The sequence below is a fragment of the Artibeus jamaicensis genome, unplaced genomic scaffold (assembly GCF_021234435.1).
Source record: "Artibeus jamaicensis isolate MK-2021 breed Jamaican fruit bat unplaced genomic scaffold, CSHL_Jam_final contig_1998, whole genome shotgun sequence".
Lineage (NCBI taxonomy): Eukaryota > Metazoa > Chordata > Mammalia > Chiroptera > Phyllostomidae > Artibeus > Artibeus jamaicensis.
This window is the reverse complement of record NW_026521407.1, coordinates 12,555,739-12,583,686: the sequence shown is the minus strand read 5'-3', so window position 1 is coordinate 12,583,686 and position 27,948 is coordinate 12,555,739. Positions and strand designations below refer to the sequence as shown.

The window sequence follows — 27,948 nt, the reverse complement described above, 5'->3', positions numbered from 1 at the left end:
GAAAAAGTTGTGGCAATGATAATGTACATTAAAAAGTGAAAGTCTATATGCCAAAATCATAGGTTCTTTTAATTGCATCATGATTTTGTGGGCCTGAGAAACTCAATGATTCTCTTTTGAACGCGTAAGTGTCTAAGAATAAAGGAAATACTGACTCGCCCCACCATTTGCTCCATCATCCGGCCTTACACCAGGATGAAGGAAGGGGCTGCACTGGCCAGGAAAGCAGAAAGTCTTCTCCCCAAAACAGGAATGAACCTACTTTAGGGAGACTAATGGGATGGGGAGAGGGGCGGACAAAGAAAACTTTAGCTATAATTCTAACACTTGATTTTTTACAAAGCTAATGTGTATCAGTGTCACTCATGTAATTCGTAACAGTGGGAAAAACAAAACCCAAAAGCACCTCATTACAGTTCACTCATTATCCACTAACCTTTAACCTTTATTTATCACTTAGCAATCTTATTCTGGTTTTCTTTCTAGGCTTGAAAGGAATATTTCATTGCAGTTCATCTTAAATCCTTGTCTTAGAGTAATATCCTATCAAAGGTTCATGTAGGGACTTCAGGACTTGAAGATATTTTGCCACCAAAACCTCTCCTCTGGTTTTTTCCATCATAGTCACTACCATCAGGTACCCCGCTGGGGGGTGCGCTAAGCAATGGGATGTCCTGCCTCAGGTTTGGCTTCTTGTGTCTTCCTTCCTTTCTCTCAGCTGACATAACTGAAGAAATCTCTCCGGTCCTGTAAAGTACCTCCATACAAACAGCTTTTGAGAGATAGAGAGTTCTTCACAGAGAAGTCCAGCTACCCCCACTATTTCTCATTCAGCATAGAATCACCACTCAGCAGTCGGTAACCCGCCTCTGAGAAGCAATTTATAAACTCTTCATGTAAGCCAGAAACTCTTTCCAAAAGGGTCAAACATCTCTAGCAGAATAAATGCTGTCTCTAAGCTAAAATCCAACATTTAAGCCCCAAACATTATTTTACAACAGAACTATATAATGTATTTTTATCACAATGTGCTATAAAAGAGAACAAAAGGAGATGGGTTTAGGTTAGGGTTTTCTAAACGTAAGAACCTTCTCAAGATATAGATTATATATTGAAACAGGTTATTAGAGACGGCCTTCCTTGGGGATCTTTAAAAATAGAATAGACAGCTCTGGCTGGTGTGACCCACTGGACTGACAGCCAGCCTGTGAACCAAAGGGTCACCAGTTCAATTCCCAGTCAGGGCACATGCCTGGGTTACGAGCCAGGTCCCCAGTAGGGGGCATGCGAGAGGCAACCACTCATTGATGTTTCCCTCTCTTTCTCCTTCCCACCCCTCTAAAAATAAATAAATAAAATCTCTAAAAAATAGAATAGACAATCATTCTTCTTGAATGATTTATCTGCATGCCTGCTTGGAAGCAAGAACTAAAGTAAATGCTCCCCTGGGGTCCCCTACAGTTTGTCTAATCTATGATTTCTGACAACCTTTCCCAGGACACCAGGCATAGAAGAGACATAGAAGTTGATGAAAGGTGGACAATAGTAGTGACATTTGGGGTTAGTTCGCCCCAGGAATTGAGAAAAATTATTACAGTCCACCAACTGAGCAGTTAATGTAAGTAGGCAGTGCAAGAAAAATTGTTACCCCCATTCGCAAAGAAATATGGTAAAACTGTGACTCTAATCTGAAAATGATATTGATTAGAATTCAACAAAGTTGTTCTTTTCTTCATATATATATATATATATATATATATATATATATGACGTCCAAATCTAATTCAAAGTCTAATATATAGGACATTTTTTTAAAAGGATTTAGGTCTATTGTATGCATTTATTGGAAATTGTATAGGGTACATGTAACTGCATAGATCTCAATAAATACAAATCAGTTTCATAAGAAATGTACCTTTCTTTATTTTTCTACAACTTAATCTCTCTTTTTGTCATTTTTGCCGAGTAACAGATACTAAAATCTTAGTTTAGGGTTCCCACTGCTCTATTCCTTTGAGACATGTAGAGAGAGGCACAGCATCAAGGTGGGGATGGGTAGTGTCTTGTCCTTGTTCATCAGCTCATGTTGGCATCTGCTAAAATGTTCCACATCCCATCTGTTTTTGGCCCAGGTGGCTGTTCTGTTGTCTCTCCTCCTGACTGCAGGAGGCTCTCTAAACACACTTTCCCCCTACTTTCATGCTCCCTCACCATTCCTAGACTACAAAGAACTAGTTGGAGTGTCTAAGCCCTGCCCAAAGTCTGTGTTACTCTTAGGTGTGTAGAAAGTATTTTGATTCTCCCTACACCACACTGAGGCACAAGCAATGCTTTGAGGCTGCCCCTGTCCCACCACCCAAGACACATATTTCTTCTGCACCTTCACATAATGGGTAAAGAGGACTATGGTGTCTTGAAACCTTCCTGGGCTCTATTGGGCTGCACACAGGTTCCTCTACCCCTGGATTGCTTATACCAGGTGGTATGAATCAGGGGAGGACCCTGAACTCTCTCCTTTGATTTTCTCTCTTGATCTTCCAGTCCAGGTAAACTATATTTTGCCCCAAGGGTGATACCGACAGATCTCCCCAACTGTCTATGCTCAGAAAGCTTCAGGGTTCAGGCTTGTTGTACTCAAAAAGCCTTTCCCACTCTAACAGTCCTTCCCCAAGGTAATCAATGCATCAAAGTATTATTTTTTAAATAGGGTATAAAGGAACTACCAGGAATTAGAAACATATCTGTTAATATATCAAAATATGGTGCCACTATACTATAAAATAAATGTATTGACAAGAGGCACTGAGAACTGGAAGACTTCAGTCACAGATGAGAGGGAGAGCATCCCTTCTCTTCTCCCTTTCCCACCCCCACTCCTCTCCTCCTGTGTAAAAGACACTCAGCTCTTTCTCGTGGTTCAACACAATTTTAGTTCTTAGGCCACTTTCAGGCAGGTGTATATTTCCACATCAGTTGAGGTCTACTTCACTGCCATCTCAAAAACCCTCTCCAGGGAAAAGGAGAGTATATTTCTCTGCTACTTTAGGCTTTGAGTTAGAGACTAAGCTTCCTAAACTGTGGTGTGTGGTGGTGGTGGTGGTGGGGCGGTCTCTCATTGGTTCCATGATGGCTACGCTCATTCCCTTAGACTGGGAAACCGGGAAGAAAAAGTAGAAATAAATGAGTCTCCCCTACCTTGGAAATTAGTTTTCAACAGATTGTGTTAGCACTTGAAATCACTGCCTTAACTACTAAAATTGATTAAATTAACAGCTCTGTGTTTTGCCAAGATTTTTATAGGCTTCCCCCCTACCCCCCTTCTCAACAAATTAAAACCTGGCTTGGAGGGGAGTGTAGTAGACTGGAGACATTTCTCCTCCTGTCGCTGATGCTGGCGTAGCAAGCCTTTGTCAGTTTTTAAAAAGAAAAACTTAATTCGGGATTACTACTCCTTTTGGTGTCATATCAGGACTGCAGGATGGGTGAATGGAAGGAAAACTGTTGTAACATTGAAGAGTTTAATAAATATTTGTGCTTTGGAGCTTTTAAATCATTGATTCACAGGAGGCTATGATAATAAGAATAGAATTATTTTATTTTAAAGGTAATGTAGATCTTTGGTAATATGTTAATGAATTGAATAAAATATTCTATGAAATAAATGTCAGGCCTAGTGCAAGCTAACAGATTTAAAGCAACATTTTTAATTTGCCATAAAATATAATAACTGCTAGCAATCATATTTACCATCCAAAAAGATAAAACTCTCCAAAATGTGGAAAAATACAGTGTTCAACTTAAATAATGCAAAAGGGAGAGGTGAAATGATGAAGAAATATGTTTTATGATGTTCAAAGTAATATAATCTTGACTTCTAATTTAAATGAAACACATATTTTTACTAAACCCTGTGTTCACATCAACTTTCAAAGTATGCATATTTGCTTGAGTTATAATTGGAAGTGAAAATAGGACACAAAAGTATATATATATATTCTATACATATAGGGTGATCACAGTAATCTTTTTTAAAATTTATTTTAAGGATTTTATTTATTTAGTTAGAAAGAGGAGAAGGGAAGGGAAAGAGAGGGAGGGAAACATTGATGTGTGAGAGACACATCAATCTATTGCCTCTTGCACAACCCCCAGCTGGGCACTGGGCCGCAACCGAGGCACATGCCCTTACTGGGAATGGAACCTGCAACCTTTCAGTTTGCAGACCAGTGCTCAGTCCACTGGGCCACACCACCCAGGGCACAAGCTGTTTTTTTAAATGTGCACTACTAAAAGCTCCAAAGGAAATTCACTGAAGTATTATTAATGGTTATCTTTTGGATTGGGGCTATAAAAATGATTTTTAATTTCTGTGACATTTTCAAAATCATATATAATGATAATGTATTTCTTATATGTTGACTAAATGAAGTAAAAGCTATTTTTAAAAGTAAGTTTCCCACAGTGTCATTGTGTTTATTAAGTACAATATTTTCTTTCTTTATACTCCTCATGATTGTTTGGGAAAGTGGTATGAGCAAGAATTAAATGCTAAAGTAGATCCTGAGATGCATCAATGAGCTCCCTAAAGTGTTACCAGGAAGCAGGTATCAGAACAAGGATCAAATGCACTTTGGTCTCCAAAGTAAGAGAGACACTGAACAGTCATCATTTCAGTTTGACTCCCCCACTCTGTGACAAGATGTTTTGCCTTTGAACTGCCCACTGGAAAGATTCGTGTGTGTAAATGCCCAGATCTTTCTAAGTTTGATGACTGCTTTTCTTCACCACACTTTGTTTTACATAATGAATTCAGTGTAGGAATGTTATGGTGTAAAGTGGTAGAGAAATATAAGGTGCTAAAATAAGGTAGAGCAATATAATTAAAAGGCTGTGGAGTTGCCTGTTGATTACTGAGGTTTCTGCAGATTTTATATATAGTCCCAGTGAATTGTACTGATGAGGAAGGCAACAGAATCTGAACAACCAGAATCAAAAGGAGAAAAGATGTCTTTGATTATCTATTTGACTGACAGAACTAGTCACAATTTTTTAAAGTCCTCACCAGAGGATATGTTTTCATTGCTTTTAGAGAGAGAGGAAGGAAGAGAGAGAAACATCTGTGCAAGAGAAGCATTGATTGGTTGCCTCCCATACGCCCCAGACTGGGAATCAGACATGCCTAGATTGGAATTGAACCCACAACCCAGGTATGTGCCCCTGACCAGGAATCGAATTTATTTATTTTTTTTACATTTAAAAAATCTTGTTTAACAAGACTGTATTTCTTTTATGTTGATTAAATTAATTAAAAACTAATTTTATTATTTTTTAAATATTTTATTTATTTATCTTTAGAGAGGAAGGGAAGGAGAGAAGGAGAGAAACATCAATGTATGGTTGCCTCTTGTGAGTCCCCTGCCGGGAACTGGCCTGCAACCCAGGCATGTGCCCTGACTGGGAATCGAACTGCGATCGTGTGGTTCACAGGCTCGCGCTCAATCTACTGAGCTATGCCAGCCAGGGCTAAAAACTAATTTTAAAAGTAAGCATTTATTTCCCACATTGTTATTGTGTTTATTAAGTACAATGTTTTCTTTCTTTCTGCTCCTCATAATTTGGGAAAGTGGTATGAGCAAGAATTAAATGCTAAAGTGAATGCTGAGGTGCATCAATGAGTTTCCTAAAGTGTTACCAGGAAGCAGATATCAGAACAAGGAATTCCATAGCCTTTTGGTTATGGGATGGTGCTCCAACCAACCTAGCCACACCAGCCAGGGAAGTGGTAGTCACATTTTACTTGAGTAAAATGTGCTAAACATCCAAAATAACTCTTTTTCATCTACTTTTAAAAATATATATATTTTTATTTTTATTGATTATGCCATTACATTTATTCTATTTCCCCCTTCATTCCCCTCCACCCTGCACACCCCTCCCTCACCATTCCCCCCTTTAGTTCATGAACATGTGTCTCAAGTTCTTTAGATTCTGTATTTCCCCTACTATTCTTACCCTCCCCCCTATCTATTTTCTATCTACCGTCTATGCTACTTATTTTCTGTACCTTCTCCCCCCTTCTCCTTCTCCCACTCCCCTGTTGCTAACCCTCCATGTGATCTTCATTTCTATGTTTCCGTTCCTGATCTAGCTGTCCTCTTAATTTGCTTTTGTTTTAGGTGTGGTTGTTAATAAGTGTGAGATTGCTGTCCTTTCATTGTTCATTTTTTTTATCTTCTTTTTCTTAGGTAAGTCCCTTTAACATTTCATATAATAAAGGCTTGGTGATGATGAACTTCTTGAATTTGATCTTATCTGAGAAGCACTTTATCTGTCCTTCCATTCTAAATGAAAGCTTTGATGGCTAGAGCAATCTTGGTTGTAGGTCTTTGGTTTTCATGACTTGGAATACTTCTTTCCAGCCCCTTCTTGCCTGTAAGGTCTCTTTTGAGAAATCCTCTGACAGTGTGATGGGAAGTCCTTTGTAGGTGACTGTCCCCTTATCTCTTGCTGCTTCTAGGATTCTCTCCTTCATTTTAATCTTGACTAATATAATTATGATGTGCCTTGGTGTGTTCCTTCTTGGGTCCAACTTCTTTGGGACTCTCTGAGCTTCCTGGATTTCCTGGAAGTCTATTTCCTTTGCCAGAATGGGGAAGTTCTCTTTTATTATTTGTTCAAATAAGTTTTCCACTCATGACTGTTCCTCTTCCCCTTCTGGTACTCCTATAATTTGGATGTTGGAACGTTTAAAGATGTCCTGGAGGTTCCTAAGCCTCTCCTCATTTTTTTGAATTCTTGTTTCTTCATATTTTTCTCTTTGGTCATTTTTTCCTTCCTTCTGGCCTGCTCCCTTGATTTGAGTCTCAGTCTCCTTTCCATTACTATTGGTAGTAATGCCAATTACTACCTTACTACCTTACTACCTTTTCCTGTGCATTTCCCTTCATTTTAATTAGTTTAGCCTTCATATATTCCTCTAATTTGTGACTAAAATCAACCAGTTCTGTGAGCATCCTGATCACCAATGTTTTGAACTGTGCATCTGAAAGTTTGGCTATTTCTTCGTTGCTTAGATTTATCGGCTCTGGGGCTCTGAATTGTTCTTGAGCCATGTTTTTATCTGTTTTTGCCTATTACGTATGAGGAGAGGCACCTTAGGTGTTCACCAGGGCGGGGCCACCCAGGTTTCTGGTTTGTGATGCTGTATGTGGGGGCCAAGTCAGAGAGGGGGCAATGGCGATCCTCTCCGCTCGCCCCTGCCTGTTTATCTGAGCGCAAATGTGCGAGTCCGCTGCCCTACACTGGGGCCTGCACGGTCTGTCTCAATGCACATCTCTTCACTGGTTTATCTGTGCGCAAATGTGCAACCGCAGACAGCCAGCTGTGCTGTGCCTTTCCTGGCTCCGCCCGTAGCTACCCCACACCAGGGATCTGTGCCCTCAGCTGCCTGTGCACCTCCCAGGTTGGGGGATCTTTTTTGCCCGACCTGCTCCACTGCTGGCTTCGCCCCTCTTACCGGTTTAGCTGAGCGGTTCATTATTTTCGGACTCCGTATTGTTCGATTTTCTGCGTGGTTTGGTTGCATTTATTGTTGTTAAAACTTTATTGTTTTTAGATTTGGTTGTGCAAGGAAGCAAAGTGTTTCCACCTACGCCTCCATCTTGGCAGAGTCCTCTCATCTACCTTTAATGTAACTGTTGGCACTGGTTTGTACCGAAGTTTGTTCAAGGGTCTTTAGGAAAACAGGCATTTATCCGGTTTACTTGCTGGTTGTTCACATTCTGTTGCTTTCCTAATATTGGAGTACAGCAGAAAAATGTCAGGTGTGAAATCATGAATCCTATAGATGTTGCCCAGGTAGATTCATGAATTAGTTACTTTCAAGTAGATCATTTATTAACATGTTTAAAATAGTAACTATTTCTTCAGACTCTATTCTGCCCCATCTCTGTACTCTAAAAACAATGACAACAAAAAACCCGCTACTTTATTAAAGTTGTATTTAAAGTCTTAGGGGCAATCCCTAGTGCCATATCACAAAGATCATATATAAAATTTTATAAACGAATGGTTAAAATGAATCTCCAAAGATTGTTTCAATGTTACACTGTCAGGGAGAAGACCTTAGATAGTCACTTAATATGATAAGTAAAAGAAAGGTCTAATGTATACAACAAGGTGTAGAGTGGAAATCATGAAAATCTAGGTTTCCAGGACAGAATGAGCTTTAATGGATGCCCCACCAGAGAGTGTTCAAAATAAGACATGACTCTGAAACCAGCCAAAAAAGACTTCAAAAATTTACTGATACCTTTGCGCATGTCTGAGGCCATATGCTACGACTAGGGCAGCAAGGAGGGAGAGGATGGGCTGGGATGTTGGATGAATGGGAAGCTTCCTAGGCCTAGAACATTGTCAGGAGTGGATAATGACCCTTAAGATCTGGCAAATCAGAAGCGAGAGCACAGGTGCTAGGTGGAACAAAGCCTACACCTAAGCAATCCTAGGTGAGTCAGTCAGGCCTAGGTTGGTGGAGATGCAATGGTGGAACCAAGAGTTAAGAAACTGTAGACTTGATTTGGTTGATGAGTCTACCTATAAAAAGGATACTAAGAATAGAGACCTGCTAGTCAGAAATGGGAGGAGCATTGGAATTGATAAACAAAGTCAGGGTCCTCCATTAAAGGGTAATAATAATAAAATCTACCACAATAGATTCTTTTTTAAAAATATATTTTATTGATTATGCGATTACCATTGTCCCATTTCCCCCCTTTATTCCCCTCTGCCCTGTACCCCCTCCCACTGTCATTTCTGCCCCATCCCCCCTTAGTTATGCTCATGGGTCATACGTATAAGTTCTTTGGCTTCTCCCTTTCCTATACTATTCTTAACCTCCCCCTGTCTCTTTTGTACCTACCATTTAAGCTTCTTATTTTCTGTACCTTTTCCCCCTTCCCCCCTCTCCCTCCCAGCTGATAACCCTCCACGTGATCTCCATTTATGTGATTGTATTCTTATTCTAGCTGTTTGCTTAGTTTGTTTTTGTTTTAGGTTCAGTTGTTGATAGTGGTGTGTTTGTTGTCATTTTACTGTTTATATTTTTTATCTTCTTTTTCTTAGATAAGTCCCTTTAACATTTTATCTAATAAGGGCTTGGCAGTTATGAACTCCTTTAACTTGACCTTATCTAGGAAGCACTTTATTTGCCCTTCCATTCTAAATGATAGCTTGGGGGACAGAGTAATCTTGGATGTAGGTCCTTGCCTTTCATGACTTGGAATACTTCTTTCTAGCCCTTTCTTGACTGTAAGGTTTCTTTTGAGAAATCAACTGATAGTCTTATGGGAACTCCTTTTTAGGTAACTGTCTCCTTTTCTCTTGCTGCTTTAAAAATTCTCTCCTTATTTTTCATCTTGGCTAATGTAATTATGATATGCCTTGATGTGTGCTTCCTTGGGTCCAACTTCTTTGGGACTCTCTGAGCTTCCCAGACTTCCTGGAAGTCTATTGCCTTTGCCAGATTGGGGAAATTCTTTTTTATTATTTGTTCAAATAACTTTTCCACTTGTTGCTCTTCTTCTTCTCCTTCTGGCATCCTTGATCAGATGTTGGAAGGAATCTGAATCAAGCACTTCAGGAAGTGCTTCTCCCAGAGAACATGGGGACTTGGGCTATGTCAAAGCCGGGGGGTGAGAGTCCATTGCTCTTTGTTGCAGCCCCTCAAGTCCTTCCATGAAGGCCTCCCAAGTGATCGAATCTGGCTTAGGTTGCCCCCCACCGTGAGGGGTCTTACCCGTAATTGACTTCTGACCAAGCTTTGGGGGCAGGGAGAAGAGACTGAGGCAGCGTTTGCTACCAGAGACAAGCTTTGTCTCCTGTGGCTGGCATTCCAAAGGTCATCCTCGCCCTTAGCCACAAGGGGTCGAGATACAATTCCTAAAACCAGGCAGAATGGTCTCCAACACATATACAGCCAATTCTGTGAGCATCCTGATCACCAGTATTTTGAACTGTGTATCTCATAGGTTGGCTATGTCTTCGTTGCTTAGTTGTATTTTTTCTGGAGCTTTGATCTGTTCTTTCATTTGGGCCATTTTTTTGGTTTGTTTTGGCAGATCTATAGTAAGGGGCAGAGCCTTAGGTATTCACCAGGGTGGGGCAATCCACTTGGCTGCTTGTGGTGCTGTATGTTGGGGAGGGGCCTGAGAGGGAACAGTGCCTCTTGCTCAGTTCTTGTCTGGCTTTCAGTCACTTTCTCCACCACCCACAAGCAAATTGGGCCCTCCTGGTGCTAATTCCTGGTGGGTGGTTTTGTGTACATTTAGGACCCTGTGAGTCTCTCTAATGAACTCTCCTGTGAGGCTGGGAGTTTTGTTGCTGCCACAACCCTCACAGGTTTTTACAGTTAGAGGTTTTGAGGCTTTATTTCTACATGTTTGGACCCCGGATTGTGTGATCTGTCTTGCTCCCCAGTTGTTCCTCCCAGTTTATCTACATGCAAATGTGGGACTTCCTGGTCTGCCAGCTGCTGCTACCCAGTCCTCTAGCCATGGCCTTGCTAGGTGTCCTTTCCACCCCTACTGCCTGTCTTCACCTCTCCTACTGTTCTGGATGGATATTTCTTTAACTCCTTGGTTGTCGGATTTCCATACAGTTTGATTTTCTGGCAGTTCTGGTTGCTTTTTGTTTTTAAATTTGTTGTACTTCTTTTGGTTGTGTGTATCTACCTATGCGTCCATCTTTGCCAGAAGTCAATCGTTGAAAGAAGTATGTTGAAATAATGAGGGGGGCATCTCAGGACCAGGTAACCAAAAATAGATTCAGATAGAGCAAGGAGCATAGAAGAAGTAAGCAGGGAACTGGAGTGATGCTCAGGATTCTTTGAATGGTTTTTATGTGTCCAAGTTTTCTAATCAATGCCCCTTCTCAATTCTAGAATCTCAGAGCCTTCCGAGACTGGAGTCTTCCCTGCCACACCTTTCAGCTAATACAACCTTTATAGAGGTATGATTGTTACCACAACTAAGGTAAGGTTCTACATAACAAAGCTATTTCTGCAGCCCCCAAATAATGCATATCAATGGCAATTTCTTTTCATCTGTTTATCATTAAGTCCCCATAGGGAGCCCTAACTGGTGTGGCTCAGTGGATTGAGTGTCATCGGCCTGCCAGGGGTGGGTGGCACTGGTTCAATTCTGGTTGGGTGTGTGCCTGGGTTGTAGGTGAGACCCCAGTGGGGGACTCCCTCCCTTCCCCTGTAAAAATGAGTAGATAAAATCTTTTTTAAAAAAGAGAGGTGGGGGAGAGGAAGGAAGGAAGGAAGGAAGGAAGGAAGGAAGGAAGGAAGGAAGGAAGGAAGGAAGGAAGTCTTTTAAAAAAAGGTCCCCATAGGGAAATAATCTTGTAGGCAAATACATCATCTTATACCTGATCATAGATTCCCAAAGCCAAAGGGACCATAAATGACAAAGTAGTTCAACAAAATACCTGAACCATCCATAACATGTCTGTATTTGTTGCCTGTGGCTGCATAATAAATTTCCCCAAAATTTAGCAACTTAAAACAATTATTACCTCACACAGTTTCAGAGCATCAGGAACCCTGGAGAGGCTTAACTAGGTGGTCCCAACTCAGGATCTCTCATGAGGCTGCAGTCAAACTGTTGGCTGGGGATGTAGTCACCTTAAGGTTTGACTAAGTCTAGATGACTCACTTCAACTTCAGTCATGTGGCTATTGACAAGAAACCTTCAGTTCATCATGTGGGCTTCTCCATAGAGCTGCTCAATACTTGATAGCTGACTTCTCCCAGAGCAAGTGATACAAGAAAAAGAGAATGGTGCCACCTTGCCCACCTTTTTATGACCTTGCCCTAAGTCATACACCAGCATACTGCCTAATTCTATTCATTATAAGTCATTAGGTCCAGCCCTCCATCAAGGAGAGGATGACACAAAGGCACAAATACCAGGAGCTATGGATTTGGGGGGCATCTAAGAGGCTGGCTACTGTGCCTTACAGGATGTCATCTACTTTTTGTGTAAGCACCTCCGGAGATGAGTAGCTGGTTTGAGAGGCAGCTCAATCCATTCTTGAGGAGCAGTATGGTTTAACTTATCTCTGATAACTTCCACTCATCAGTTCTAATTCAACTCCAAAATAATTTTCCACAAGACACTCAACTATGGGGAGACATGCTGCCCTTTCAGTCATTAGAGGTACAAGCAACTCAGATTCCTTTGACTATTTTTTGTATGATAAAGGTTTCAATATGCTCTTCATTCTGATTGCATGCTTGTGGGCATGGCTTATTTTTCAAGTGGTGTGGGCAGAAGTATCCCAGTGCTTTGTTAGAGGGCAGAAAGAAATGGAGAAGACAGGGCTAACTTGAGCTGGAAACTCTATTCACATGGATTGCTTTTTGCCTACTTATGTTACATGATTGATTTTTATCAAGTTTGCAGTTAATTGAAACTTCTAAATCTGTTGACCTTGTAATGCTCTTGAGCCACATATTCCTCATCTTGAACCTGTGAAGCTGAATTTTTGGACCCCAGTGTAGGATTTTATATTTATCCCTGTTAGATTGTTCTGTCTTTCCATTACTTAACAATTTAAAATGACTTACATGTACACCTTTCAAATTTTCTCATGACTCAGAATGTTGATAGCAAGTTATTTCTGGCAAGTTGGTTTCCTCAACTCTTGAGATGTCAGTGATTAAAAATGAACCATTGATTTCACAGTGTTTCGTTGTTGTTGTTTTTTTCAGGAAAAATAACTGAATTATCCAAATAAATTACCCATAAGAGATGCATTGTGTAAAAGACACATATTAGAATTAGATGCAATATGATGGAAATAAAGATGTTGGGCAGCATTCAAAAAGATTTTACCAGACTAGAAAAATTGGACATATCTGGATCAGGGCCAAGAACATAACCCCACTAAAAGCAATTTTATTTCTTTAATTATTCCTTCCTTCATTCAGATGTTCGGAGAACATCTGCTGTGTGTCAGAGGTGGTTGTAAGGCAAAGATGAATAAAACATGGATTCTACTCTCTGGGGCTCCAAGTTTACATTTTTTAAAAAGGTGAGATTATACATTATAGGTTGAACTTCTTTTGAACACCATATTATTGTGTGTAAATTATCTGCAGTGTGGTTTGATCCTTGAGTCAAGACTTTACCTTATATTTGGCTAAATTCTGCCTACTAAATATGATGACTTTGAGGATATGGGCTTAACAAATTCATTGTTTGGATTCATACTCTTTGGATCTGGGTTTTCTGAATAAATTATAAGATGAAGGGGTCCCTATATTCAGGCATGCTGCAGAGACAGTGCGGGTTTGTTTCCAGACCACAGCAATAAAGCCAGTATCACAAACAAGTGAGTGGTAATCTTCTTGCTGGGTCTTGTCTTCAATTTGTAAAAACACAGCGTGACACACAATAAAGCAAAGTACAATACAAGGTATGCTTGTGCATGAAGGGAAGGAGAGAGACAGACAGGCAGACACCAGGCGATGAAACAAAGAAATTACTTCTGTATTTTCCAGAAAAGACAAACTCATGATAAGATAGATTTCCATATTAGAAAGCAGGGAGAAGTTCTTAGGGAAGTGAGGGGGTTGGGTATCATCCCAAATGATAAGAAATACTTGTACTGGTCCTTGCCCCCCGATCTTGACACAGAGCTCCTAAATCCCTTTTAAATAGAGGTGCTAGGAGAATTTGTTTCAATATCTAGTCTTTCACCTCCAAGCTCCTGAGCCCTTGTGATTTCCTAAGTGACAAGAGCACCAGGAGCATCATTTGTTCTAATATTTGGTCTTTGATCTGAGTTTCTGACCAGCACTCCTAAATTCCTCGGAATTTCCTGTGTGGCTCTGGGTGGGCTCAAGAGTGGCTCCTGGATAGGGGGTAGCCATGGTTAGATGCTTGGAATTTTTAGTCCTAACTCCCATTCTCCAGAGAGGGGAGAGAAGCTGAATATGAAGTTATTAATTGATCATGCCTATGTGATAAAGCTTCCATAAGAATGACAATAGTGTGGGATTTGGAGAGCTTCCAGGTTGGTGAATGTACATACGTACCAGGAGGGTGATGTACCCCAATTCCACAGGGACAGACCTTCTGTGCTCAGGCCCCTCCTAGATTTCTTCTTATGTATCTCTTCACCTGGCTGTTCATTTGTATCCTTTATTACATCTATTATTATATAATCTGATAAATTAAAAAATTTCCCTAAGTTCTGTGAGCCATTCTAGCAAATTACTGAGCCCCAGAAGAGGATCATGGGAACCTGAATTTATATCTAGCCTGTCAGAAGTACAGGTGACAACCTGGGACTTGTGAGTGGCATCTGGAGTCGGGGCATGCAGTACAGTCTTGTGGGACTGAGCACTTAACTTGTGAGCTCTGATGCTAACTCCAGGCAGGTAGTGTCAGAAGTGAGTTGAATTATGGGACACCCAGCTGATATCATAGAGAATTGCTTTTTTTGGAGAAAACACCCACAACTTTGGTGATCAGAAGTGTCAGAAGTAAAGTGTTCTGCGTGAGTAGTAAAGGAACACACATGAGGAAGAGTTTTTCCTACTCACATGTACAGACTGTTATTACTCACTTTATCTCTTATGTTGTAAACAGGGGGCTGAGATCTAACTTTCCTAATTCCTAAAACATTGGAAATTTTCTAAATTCCTGGATCTGTCTATCATCTATCTATAGCTTCATCGAGAGATAGTTCACATATTATATATTTCACTGACTTAAAGGATACATTTCAATGGTTTTTAAGGATATTCATAGATTTGTGCAACCATCCTCACCATCAGCTTTAGGACATTTTTATCATCCCCCAAAGAACCTCATATCCATTCAACCCAGGAAGCGTTCTCCCTTTATCCCAACTTCTCAGCAGCTCTGGGCAGCCACTCATCTACTTTCCATGACTACAGAATTACCTATGCTGGACATTTCACATAAAGGCAATCATGAGGTCTTTTGAATCATTTTTTTTACTTAACAATGTTTTTAAGATTCATCTATGTTGTAACATGCATCAATTCTTTATTCTTTGTAAATTATTGGGTAATATTACATTGTATGGATATACACATTTTATTTATTCATTCATTAGTTAGTGGATATTGCAGTTGTTTCCACCTTTTGGGCATTATAAATAATGCTATTATAAACATACATGTCCAAGATTTTTTGTGGACATGTTTTTATCTCTCTTGGGCAGAATTGCTAGGTCATGTAATAATGCTATGTTAATCTTTTGACAAACTGCCAGACTGTTTTAAACTGGATATACCATTTTACATCTCCACCAGTAGCATATAAAGGTTTCAATTTCTTCACATCCTTGTCAGTACTTGTCATTATCTGTTTTCTTAACACATCCTCATGGTTGTGAAGTGGCAGCTCATTGTGGTTTTGATTTGCAGTTCCCTAATGACTAATGTTGAATTTCTCTGCGTTACGAGTATGCCTGCAAAATGTTGAGCATCATTTCATTTGCACTTAGTCATTTATATATCTTTGGAGAAATGTCTGTTCATATCCTTTGTCCATTTCTAATTGGGTTATTGGTCTTTTTATTAACTGAGTTGTATGAGTTTAAAAATATGTGCATATTTTAGATATCACTCCATTATCAAATATATGATTTGCAAATATTTTCTCCCATTCTATGGGTTGTCTTTTCTTTTTCTTGATGATGTCCTTTGAAGCACCGATGTTTTTAATTTTTGTAAAGTCCAACTTACCTATTTTTTTTCTTTTGTCAATTGTGCTGTTGGTGTCATACCTTTGAAGTGTTTGCTTATCCCCAAATCACAAAGATTTATTTCTATATTTTCTTTTTAGAGTTTTATAGTTTTAGCACTTGCATTTAGGTCTACAATCCATCTGAGCTGATTTTTGTGTGTAGTGTGAGGAAAGGGTTCAACTTCATTCTTTTGCTTTTAATATTCAGTTGTTCCAGCACCATTGGAAGACTTATTTATCTTTTGGGAGTAAATATTAACAATATCTAAAATTTGTTGAGTACTATGCAAGTGCTAAGCACTGTTCCAAGGCTTTTACATCTGTTGCCTTATTTAATCCTTACACAATTCTAAGGGAATGATTGAGAAGTGTAAAGAGAAGAAAGTTGAATGTTAATTGCCCGAAAGAAGAGCCAGAAGGAGGTAACCTCAGCTCTTTTATTTTTCTCCCCTTGCTTTTAATACCAGCGGCAGTGACTGGACTCCCTGGTATGGATGGCATAATGTTAAGAGGGAAATAAAGCAAAGGATAGGGGATCTACTCAAATTATATTTTGCTGCTATCAAGAACTATTGATAGAGATATTATGACTAGAAAAGGAGACACGATTGTTAAGAGGCAAGCAAAAATCTTGATAGGGGTGATGATACTTAGAGAATACTGTAATAAAACCTCACTGAGTTTAAAGCTCTTGACTCAGAGGGATTATAGCTAAGAATGAAAAATCTTACAGATGAGATAACTTGGGTGTTGCCATCATTTTCGTTTAAATGTAGACAACAGAAGTGCTAGAAGACTGAAGAAGGCTTGCTAGTTTTTAAAATGAATTAGGGGCTTAATTCTGCCCATCCTAGAAGAGAGCTTGGTAGCCAGTGCAGACAAAATCCTAGAATGGTTCTTTAAAAGAAAATAAAAGAAGAAGTATTTTTTAAAAGATGTATTTATTTATTTTTAGAGAGAGGGGAAGGGAGGGAGAAATAGGGAGAGAAACATCAATGTGTGGTTCCCTATCACACCCCCAGGTGGGGACCTGGCCCATATTCCAGGCATGTGCCCTGACTAACCAGCAGCCCTTTGGTTTGCAGACCAGTACTCAATCCACTGAGCTGTGTCAGCCAGGGCTAGAATGGCTCTTAAAGTGGAAGTTTTGTGATTATTTAGGAAGAGAAGGGGTGAACAGTAGGAAATGGCATGCGTTCACCATTTCAGCTGACATCAATTTATTTGTAATCCTCTATCTGTATATGTGCTTATAACATTTAGTACTTTGCAGTACCATGTCTCCATAAATTATACTTCCAGGTTGAAAAGCAATATTTGAGGGGATAGGGTTGGCAGTAACAGTTTGGAGAATTAGTAATTCTTTTCCAACAATGATTTAGCACTTTAAATTTAAATAAAGAAGAATATTTTTTTCCGTCTAGACTTTTCCTTGTTGACTTGCTTAATTAGTTAGATCTGTTCCATTTACATAAGAACATAAATATTTTAGAGTAAAACCCAATTTAATAAATGAACAGACTTACTAAGATATAATTACTTTTCTAAGTTCTTGTTTTAAAAGTAATAATGAGAATGTGGATTACAAACTATTCTACATGGAGCCTTTAGGAAGGTTTGGCTTATCTTTCTATAATTGTATCTGGTTTAAAGCTAAACATGCAGTAATGTGGAATGCATGGCTTTAAATGGAGTAATTTCATATTGATAAAGCAGAGTTCTATTTCAAAATATATGTAGACTTATTATTTAAGATGGAGAAATGGGGAAGAAAAGCATCCTAAGTGGAAGGAATTTCTGATTAGGCTTCATGTTTCCCCATACATAAACAATTGTATATATTATTTATGAACATAAAATATAAATGTGAGTATGGATACTATGGATATAAGTAGAAAAGCACAAAAGTGCTTTTGGAAGTCAGCTTTAAGGTAGTGATTATCTGTGGGGAGAAAGAAAAGGAAAATCAAGAATCTAGGACTTTAGTTTTATCTATAATATTTCACTTTTAAAAAAGAGTAAGATAGAGGATGGGTTTCTTTTATTTTCTGTATGTTTGAAATGTTTCATTAACTGAAAATTTGAAAACTAAGAAAATAAGCAGCTTAATTCTCTGCTTTTCTAAAGGACCCAAGGGTTTATCTCCTGTTGCTTTGAGAGCAGTGTTAAATAAGGATTAAAAGGTGCATAGGGAGTTTATTTTTATGGTCTTAGCATACACGACAGCTTTAGTTTATTAAGCACACACAGTGTTCCAGGCACTATGAAAGGTGCTTTAGAAATATGCTCTCTACTATTCTTACAATGACTGTGTGAAGAAGGTTTCTTTCATTCCCATTCAAGAGATGGTAAGGTGAGCTGTAGTTCTAATCCATTAGTGGTGATAAAATATGCTAAGTGAAAACTCAGACTTCCAAATGTCAGGTTTAATATCCCAAAGATCATTTTTCACATAGTAGCTTACTTTTCCCAATAGCTATTTCTACATTTTAATATGTTTACTTGAGAAAAAAACAGAAAGTATGGATAGGGGAAAAGAAGATAAAAGATTGCCTATAGTTTCACTACCACCCAGAGAAAATTGCTGCTACTACATTAATAGGTGCCCTTTCATATGTTTTTATGCATAAATATGTATGAAGTTTTAAATGCTTTGAGAAGAAACTGTGTCAAAATCTCTATTAGTGTTGCTTGTGGCACATAATATAGAATAAATTAAAGCTTTGGCTTTTATTCCATACGTGTCTGTGTATTTTTAAAAGCAGAGTTTTAAACTGAAAAACTTCATTAAAGAATCTATACAACATATATGAAAAATAAATTATATAAGCTACTTTTTCAAAAATCCTGGTATTTATTACATTAATCGATCTAATCCAAAGTCCAACTAGATTGTAAATTGTTGAATCAATAAGGAGTATATTACCTCTTGGGGATAGTTTGTTTCAAAGGACAGGTGTGCCTGCATTTTAAGAAAAAGGGAAAATTGCTATATGAAATATGAAAACCAATTTTCTAAATTTTAAATTTCTGTCATGTAGTTGCAATCCAAAATGCTCAAAACAGGAAAGCAACTGTTAAATTGAGAAAAGGTACAATTTATATATATTATTTTCAGAAACCCAAATAGATATCTTATGTTTTCCCAGGTTCTTTGCTTAATTTTAGAAGTGTTACATGCAGATTATCATGACATCTCTCTGATCACTGCTCCTGGAGAACATCCCCATGAGAAATGAAACATTTGTTAACAAATATTCATTAAGTACCCTCACACACAAGATACTAATCCTCATCCATTACATAAATCCAAAGCAACTGCAATTTTAGACCACCTGGATATTATTTGTGTTATGTATCATGAACACAAAACATTGATTTCTACTTTTTTTTTTCATTTTTTTCCATAATGGTAAGATACATACCCAGTACGTAGTACAGAGGCATGAAATACATTGATATTGTTGTGCAGCCATTACCACCATCTATCTCGAGCTTTTTCATGCAAAGCTGTAACTCTAACCCCCTTAAATAGTAATTCCCCATTCCCTCCTCCCTTCAACTGCTGACAACCACTATACTATTTTTTCTCCCTATGATTTCACTACTCTAAGTACCTCATATGAGCAGAATCATATAAAACTTGTCTTTTTGTGACTGGCATATTTACTTAGTGTAATGTCCTCAAGGTTCATCCATGTTGTGGCATATATCAGAATTTTCTTCCTTTTTAAGGCTGAATAATATAATATTGTATGAATATGACACATTGGGCTTATTAATTCACCCATCGACGGACACTGGGATTGCTTTACATGTTAGCTATTGTGAATAATGTTGCTATAAACATGAGTTACAGATATATCTTTGGGGCCCTGCTTTGAATTCTTTTTGTTATATACCCAGGAGTGGAATTGCTAGATCATAAGGTAATTCTATTTTTAATTTTTTAAGAAACCTCCAGAGGACTTCTGCCGAGATGGAGGCATAGGTGGGAATACTTTACGTCCTCGCACAACCAAATCTAAAAACAACAAAGTTTCAACAACAATAAACGCAACCAAACCACACAGAAAATCGAACAATACGGAGTCCGAAAATAATGAACCGCTCAGCTAAACTGGTGAGAGGGACGAAGCCAGCAGCAGAGCAGGTGGGGCAAAAAAGATCCCCCAACCTGGGCAGTGCACAGGCAGCTGAGGGTGCGGATTCCAGGTGCGGAACCCAGGGAAGAGGCACTGCTGGCTGTCTGCAGTCGGTTGCGCATTAGTATGCAGATAAACCAGTGAAGAGGTGAGTGTTAAGACAGATCGCACAGGCCCCTGCGGTGCAGGGCAGCGGACTTGCACATTTGCGCTCAGATAAACAGGTGGGGGCGAACGGTGAGGCGGACTGGGGGAGTGGACAGGACCGCCATTGCTCCCTCTCTGACCTGGCCCCCACATACAGCATCACAAACCAGCAACCTGGGTGGCCCCGCCCTAGTGAACACCTAAGGTGCCTCTCCTCATATGTAACAGGCACAAACAGATAAAAACATGGCTCAAGAACAATTCAGAGCCCCAGAGCCGATAAATCTAAGCAACAAAGAAATAGCCAAACTTTCAGATGCACAGTTCAAAACACTGGTGATCAGGATGCGCACAGAACTGGTTGACTTTAGTCACAAATTAGAGGAACATATGAAGGCTAAACTAATTGAAATGAATGGTAATGCACAGGAAACCAATGGTAATGGAAAGGAGACTGGGACTCAAATCAAGGGAGCAGACCAGAAGGAAGTAAAAAATGACCAAAGACAAACATATGAAGAAACAAGAATTCAAAAAAATGAGGAGAGGCTTAGGAACCTCCAGGACATCTTTAAACGTTCCAACATACGAATTATAGGGGCGCCAGAAGGGGAAGAGGAACAGTCATGAGTGAAAACCTTATTTGAACAAATAATAAAAGAGAACTTCCCCAATCTGGCAAAGGCAATAGACTTCCAGGAAATCCAGGAAGCTCAGAGAGTCCCAAAGAAGTTGGACCCAAGAAGGAACACACCAAGACACATCATCATTACATTAGCCAAGATTAAAATGAAGGAGAGAATCCTAGAAGCAGCAAGAGATAAGGGGACAGTCACCTACAAAGGAGTTCCCATCAGACTGTCAGCTGACTTCCCAAAAGAGACCTTACATGCAAGAAGGGGCTGGAAAGAAGTATTCCAAGTCATGAAAACCAAAGACCTACAACCAAGATTGATCTATCCAGAAAAGCTTTCATTTAGAATGGAAGGACAGATAAAGTGCTTCTCAGATAAGATCAAATTCAAGGAGTTCATCATCACCAAGCCCTTATTATATGAAATGTTAAAGGGACTTACCTAAGAAAAAGAAGATAAGAAAGATGAACAGTGAAAGGACAGCAATCTCACACTTATTAACAACCATACCTAAAAGAAAAGCAAATTAAGAGGACAGCTAGATCAGGAGTGAACCATAGAAATGAAGATCACATGGAGGGTTAGCAACAGGGGAGTGGGATAAGGAGAAGGGGGGAGAAGGTACAGAAAATAAGTAGCATAGACAGTAGATAGAAAATAGATAGGGGGAGGGTAAGAATAGTAGAGGAAATATAGAATCTAAAGAACTTGAGACACATGTTCATGAACTAAAGGGGGGAATGGTGGGGGAGGGGTGTGCAGGGTGGAGGGGAATGAAGGGGGAAATAGAACAAATGTAATGGCATAATCAATAAAATTTAAAAAAATTTCCAGGGGGGAAGAAACCTCCATACCATTTTCCATAACAGCTATACTGTTTTATTTATTTTTTTTAATTTATTTATTTTTTTGAATTGATTATGCTGTTACAGTTGTTCTATTCCCCCCTTCATTCCCCTCCACCCTGCCCCCCAACCCCACCATTACCCCCCTTTAGTTTATGTCCATGTGTCTCAAGTCCTTTAGGTTCTATATTTCCCAAACTATTCTCGCCCCCCCCCCCCCCCATCTATTTTCTATCTACTGTCTATGCTACTTGTTTTCTGTACCTTCTCCCCCCATCTCCTCCTCCCACTCCCCTGTTGCTAACCCTCCTTGAGATCTTCATTTCTATGTTTCCACTCCTGCTCTAGCTGTCCTTTTAGTTTGCTTTCGTTTTAGGTGTGGTTGTTAATAACTGTGAGTTTGTTGTCCTTTCACTGTTCATGTTTCTTTAACTTCTTTTTCTTAGATAAGTCCCTTTAACATTTCATATAATAAGGGCTTGGTGATGATGAACTCCTTGAATTTGATCTTATCTGAGAAGCACCTTATCTGTCCTTCCGTTCTAAATGAAAGTTTTGCTGGGTAGAGCAATCTTGGTTGTAGGTCTTTAGATTTCATGACTTGGAATATTTCTTAACAGCCCCTTCTTGCCTGTAAGGTCTCTTTTGAGAAATCTCCTGACAGCCTGATGGGGACTCCTTTGTAGGTGATTGTCCCCTTAGCTCTTGCTGCTTCCAGGATTCTTTCCTTCATTTTAATTTTGGCTAATGTAATTATGATATGCCTTGGTGTATTTCTTCTTGAGTCCAACTTTTTTGGTACTCTCTGGGCTTCTTGGATTTCTTGGAAGTCTATTTCCTTTGCCAGATTGGGGAAATTTTCTTTTTATTATTTGTTCAAATAGTTTTTCCACTGGTGGTTGTGACTTTCCCCCTTCTGGTACCCCTATAATTCGGATATTGGAGCGTTTAAAGATGTCCTGGAGGTTCCTAAGACTCTCCTCATTTCTTTGAATTCTTGCTCCTTGACTCTTTTCTGTTTGGCCATTATTTGCTTTCTTCTGGTCCACTGCATTGATTTGAGTCCCAGTTTCCTTTTCATCTCTATGGGTTTCCTGTGGAATTCCATTCATTTCCCTTAATTTAGCCTTCATATGTTTCTCTAATTTGTGGCTATAATCCACCAGATCTGTGAGGAAGGTGATGACCAGTGTTTTAAACTGTGCGTCTGAGAGTTTTGCTATTTCTTCGTCATTTAGATTTATCTCTGGGGCTTTGAGTTCTGCCTGTGACATTTTTGGTCTGTTCTGGCCCTTTAAGTGAGAAAAGCGGCGCCTTGGAGTCCCAGGTCGCTGGGTTGTGACGCTGTATGTGGGGGCGTGGTCCGAGCGGGGAAATGGCGCGCCGCCGCCGGCCGGTACAACCGCTCACTCCCTCACTCGCGCGCAACCAGGCAACCACAGTCAACTCGCTGCCACCGCCTCCCCACTGTGTCCTCTGTAGTCGCTCACCCGGTGGGCTGCTCGGTGGCTCACTAGGTCCAATCCTGGGTTTGGAACCCACGCAACTGGATTCGCGCGTCTGGATTCCGCGCCCGGGTCCGACCGAGCCCTCGTTTGTAAGTCCTCACCCGACGCCGGTTTCGCCCCTTACCGGTGGGGCTGAAGAATTTGTTGTTAGCGGACTTCCGAAAAGTTCAGTTTTCCGTGTTCTGGTTGTGTTTTCTGATGCTAATATTTAGTTGTCCCTAAACTTGGTTGTGTGAGGAGGCACGGCACATCCAGCTAAACCTCCATCTTGGCGGAAGTCACAGCTATACTGTTTTATATTCCCACCAACATGCCATTTTATTACTCATATTTTTATCTCTTTTTCTTCTTTTCCTTCTCCTTATTCTTCAAGACCCTTTAATATTTCTTGTAATACTGGTTTGGTGGTGATGAACTCCTTTAGCTTTTTTTTGTCCTGGAAACTCTTTATTTATCCTTTGATTCTACATGATAGCTTTGCTGGGTAGAGTAATCATGGTTCTAGGTCCTTGCTTTTCATCCCTTTGAAATTTTCATACCAATCCCTCTGGCCTGCAAAGTTTCTGTTGAGAAATCAGCTGACAGTCTTTTTTTTATATCAATTTCATTTATTTATCTTTAGAGGGGAAGGGAAGGAGAGAGGGTAAGAAATACCAATGTACGGTTGCCTCTCATGTGTCCCCTGCTGGGAAATGACCTGCAACCCAGGCATGTGCCCTGACTGGGAATTGAACCACGATACTCTGGTTCCCAGGCTCACACTCAATCCACTGAGCTACACCAGCCAGGGCTCAGCTGACAGTCTTATGGGAGCTCACTTGCAGGTAACTAACTGCTTTCCTCTCATTGTTTTTAAGATTTTTCTCTTTGTCTTTAACTTTTGGCATTTTAACTATGATGTATCTTGGTGTGGGCCTCTTTGGATTCATCTTGTTTCAGACCCTGTGTACTTCCTGGATTTATATGTCTATTTCCTTCACCATGTTAGAGAAGTTTCCATCATTATTTTTTCAAATAGGTTTTCAGTTCCTTGCTCTCTTTTTTTCTGTCCAGAATCTCCATGATGCAAATATTGGTACATGTGAAGTTGTCCAAGAAGCTCCTTATACTATCCTCAGTTTTTTAAATTCTTTTTTCTTTTTTCTTTTCTGATTGGGTGTTTTCACCTTCCTTATTTTCCAAATCACTGTTTTGATCCCCTGCTTTATCAACTCCACTGTTGATTTCCTGTAATATATTCTTCATTTCATTAGTGTATTCTTCATTTCTGATTGTTTTTTTGTATGCTTTCCATGTCCTTTTATTTTTTAAATATATTTTATTGATTATGCTACTACAGTTGTCCCATTTGCCCTCCCTTTATTCCCCTCTGCCCTGTATCCCCCCTCCTACCTGCACTCTTCCCACTTAACTCATGTTCATGGGTTGTACATATAAGTTCTTTGGCTTCTACATTTCTTATACTTTTCTTTTTTTGTTTTAAATTTTATTGATTATGCCATTATGGTTGTTCTATTCCCCCCTTCATGCCCCTCCACTCTGCACATCCCCTCCCCAACCATTCCCTCCCCTTTAGTTTATGACCATGTGTCTCAAGTTCTTTAGATTCTGTATTTCCCCTACTATTCTTGCCCTCCCCCCTATCTATTTTCTACCTACCATCTATGCTTCTTATTTTCTGTACCTTCTCCTCCCATTCCCCTGTTGCTAACCCTCCATGTGATCTTCATTTCTATGGTTTTGCTCCTGATCTAGCTGTCCTCTTAGTTTGCTTTTGTTTTAGGTGTGGTTGTTAATAACTGTGAGTTTGCTGTCCTTTCATTGTTCATATTTTTTATCTTCTTTTTCTTAGATAAGTCCCTTTAACATTTCATATAATGAGGGCTTGGTGATGATGAACTCCTAGAATTTGATCTTATCTGAGAAGCACTTTATCTGCCCTTCCATTCTAAATGAAAGCTTTGCTGGATAGAGCAATCTTGATTGTGGGTCTTTGGATTTCATGACTTGGAATACCTCTTTCCAGCCCCTTCTTGCCTGTAGGGTCTTTTTTGAGAAATCTGCTGACAGTCTGATGGGAACTCCTTTGTAGGTGACTGTCCCTTTCTCTCTTGCTACTTTTGGGATTCTCTCCTTCATTTTAATCTTGGCTAATATAGTGATAATGTGCCTTGGTGTGTTCCTTCTTGGGTCCAACTTCTTTGGGACTCTCTGAGCTTCCTGAATTTCCTGGAAGTCTATTTCCTTTGCCAAATTGGGGAAGTTCTCCTTTATTATTTGTTCAAATAAGTTTTCCACTGGTGGCTGTGCCTTTCCCCCATCTGGTACCCCTATAATTTGGATGTTGGAACGTTTAAAGATGTCCTGGAGGTTCCTAAGCCTCTCCTCATTTTTTTGAATCCTTGTTTCTTCATATGTTTGTCTTTGGTCATTTTTTCCTTCCTTCTGGTCCACTCCTTTGATTTGAGTCCCAGTTTCCTTTTCATTACTATTGGTTTCCTGTGCATTTCTCTTCATTTCAATTAGTTTAGCCTTCATACGTTTTTCTAATTTGTGACTAAAATCAACCAGTCTGTGAGCATCCTGATCACCAGTGTTTTGAACTGTGCATCTGAAAGTTTTGCTATTTCCTCATTGCTTAGAGTTATTGGCTCTGGGACTTTGAGTTCTTCTTGAGTCATGTTTTGTCTGTTCGTGCCCGTTACTTTTGAGAAGTGGAGCCTTAAGTGTTCACCAGGGTGGGGCCGCCCAGGTTGCTGGTTTGTGACGCTGTAGGTGGGGGCAGGGTCAGAGCAGGGCAATAGTGATCCCCTCTGCTGCTTCCCAGTGCTGGGGCCTATGAGTTCTGTCTCACTGCCCGCTCTTTCACTGATTTATCTGTGTGCAAATGTGTGACCCCAGTCAGCCAGCCGCCTTGCGTCCTCACTTGGGTCTGCCTGTCGCAACCCCATGCCTGGGATCTGCCAGCCGCCGACTGCGTGCCTGGGTAGGTCTGACCGAGTTTTCCTGTGCAACCTGCTCTGCCAGCTGCTGGCTCCGCCTCTCTTACCCATCTGGCTGAAGTGTTCCTTGTTGTTGGACTTTGGTACAATTTAATTTTCTCTCTGTTTTGGTTGTGTTCTGGTTTTTAACTATTTGTTGTTCATAAATTTTGTTGTGCGAGAAGGCTCAGTGTTGCCACCTATGCCTCCATCTTGGCAGAAGTCCCCATGTCCTTTTCTATGCTCTTGAAGTTCTCACTCAGTTCCTTGAGCATCCTTATAACCATTCTTTTGAACTCTGTATCTGATAGTTTGCTTGCCTTCATTTCATTCAGTTCTGTTTCTGGAGATTTCTCCTATTCTTTCATTTTGGACCTGTTTCTTGTCTGCTCATTTTGGCTGCCTCTCAGTGTTTTTCTGTATTAGGTAGCTGCAACATCTTCCAGTCTTGGTAGAATGGCCTTATGTAGTAGGTGTCCCATAGGTCCCAATGGCATAGCCTCTCCAGTCACTTGAACCTGGCCACCTTCCTGTTGTAGTTGAGACTTAATTGCTGTTGGCTTATCACTCAGAGGGATTGACTGCCCGAGCTGTTCAGCTGTGAGGACCAGCTATGACTACAGTGGACTACAGTGGAGTAGTTGCTGTGCTGAGGCTGACCCCATGGAGCAGGACTCATTTCAGTGGAGTTTTGGTGCCTGTTAAGTCTTCCACTTGAATATCACTTGTGGAGGTGATTGGGTGTAATCCATTATAGTCCGAAGCTGTCCACTGGGTACATTGGCTGTTGGGGCCTCCCAGAAGGTGCAGGCCAAAGTCAGCCACTGCCTGTGTCCTGCCCAGAGCTACAGATCTGCCAATGGCTGTTATTTGTGCTGGGCTCGGAGGTGCCCAGGAGAGGCCAAGCTGTGAATTGAGGATGGCTGATGCCAATGCCAGGCCTGGAGCCACATAGCAAGAGCTACAGGGTATATACCAATGCCAGATGCTATTTGTTTAAGAGGTTTTAGGAAACTGCAAAGCATGGACCAAGAGAAGCCTCTTGGGTGGAAAAGCCACTGAAAGGGCTTGGGTGGCCCCACAAGTGGAGTGGGGCAGGATCTCAGGAAATCACCATGGTAGGGTGAACAGTGTGAGCTGGGTTAATAGAGTCTCAGATATGGTGCTTGCCTGATGGCTGTCATAGAGGGGAGGGCTCAGCAAAGGAACAATGGTCTCTACAAACATTCCATCTGAGAGAAAGCTGCCCCTCCAGCCCTCATCTTGGAGCCAAGTAATTCAGTCAAATTTTAGGCTTTGCTTTTATCATCACTTTTTAACTGAGCTTGGGGGAAACAGAGCCTTGTGCTTGGGAACCCCAGTCAGACCATAACCTCTGCTCAACTGTCCTTGGCTATTTTCCATGGAGCAAAGGACTTAGAGCCACTACTACCTGAAGGCATTTTCCATACTTCAGGATTAAAGGGAAGAGGATCCTGGATTCCACATACCTAAAAGAATGAATATGTAAACTCCTGTGCCAGTGGCTCTATGCTCTTCTTCACTTACATTGGTCCACCCTATGCAGATATTCTAAAGCCACACATGCCTGAGCATAATAAACATCCAGTACCTCACAGGATCCTAACCAATAACCTTATAGCAAGTGTGTCAAGAAATGCCTTGGTAATTATCTCAGTGGGTTTGCCAATTTGGGAGAGTTTCTAAGGAATGGTTACATATCAAATGGTTAGTTTCACCAGCATAGTAGTGAAATAGGCAGATGTAGGAGAGGCCATTTGAGAGAGAAAAAAGTTATATGCAAGAAATCACAGACTTTGTGATGATGAATCTAGGGCAAGAGGAAGCATTACTTTTTTGCCTTTTTTCTCTTTCCAGACAAACTTCATCACTGGGGAT

The 27,948-nt window shown here is 40.2% G+C and overlaps 1 long non-coding RNA gene across 1 annotated transcript in view; it reads left to right on the top strand.

Annotated features, from left to right (window-relative positions):
- The window catches only part of LOC128628585 (uncharacterized), a 46,141-nt gene extending 35,119 nt beyond the window's left edge, over nt 1–11,022 (top strand). Inside the window, exons 2-3 of the long non-coding RNA XR_008393016.1 lie at nt 5,090–5,207; nt 10,940–11,022. This is a non-coding gene — a long non-coding RNA (uncharacterized LOC128628585). The remainder of the gene's footprint in view (nt 1–5,089; nt 5,208–10,939) is intronic.
- The last annotated feature ends 16,926 nt before the right edge of the window (nt 11,023–27,948 follow it).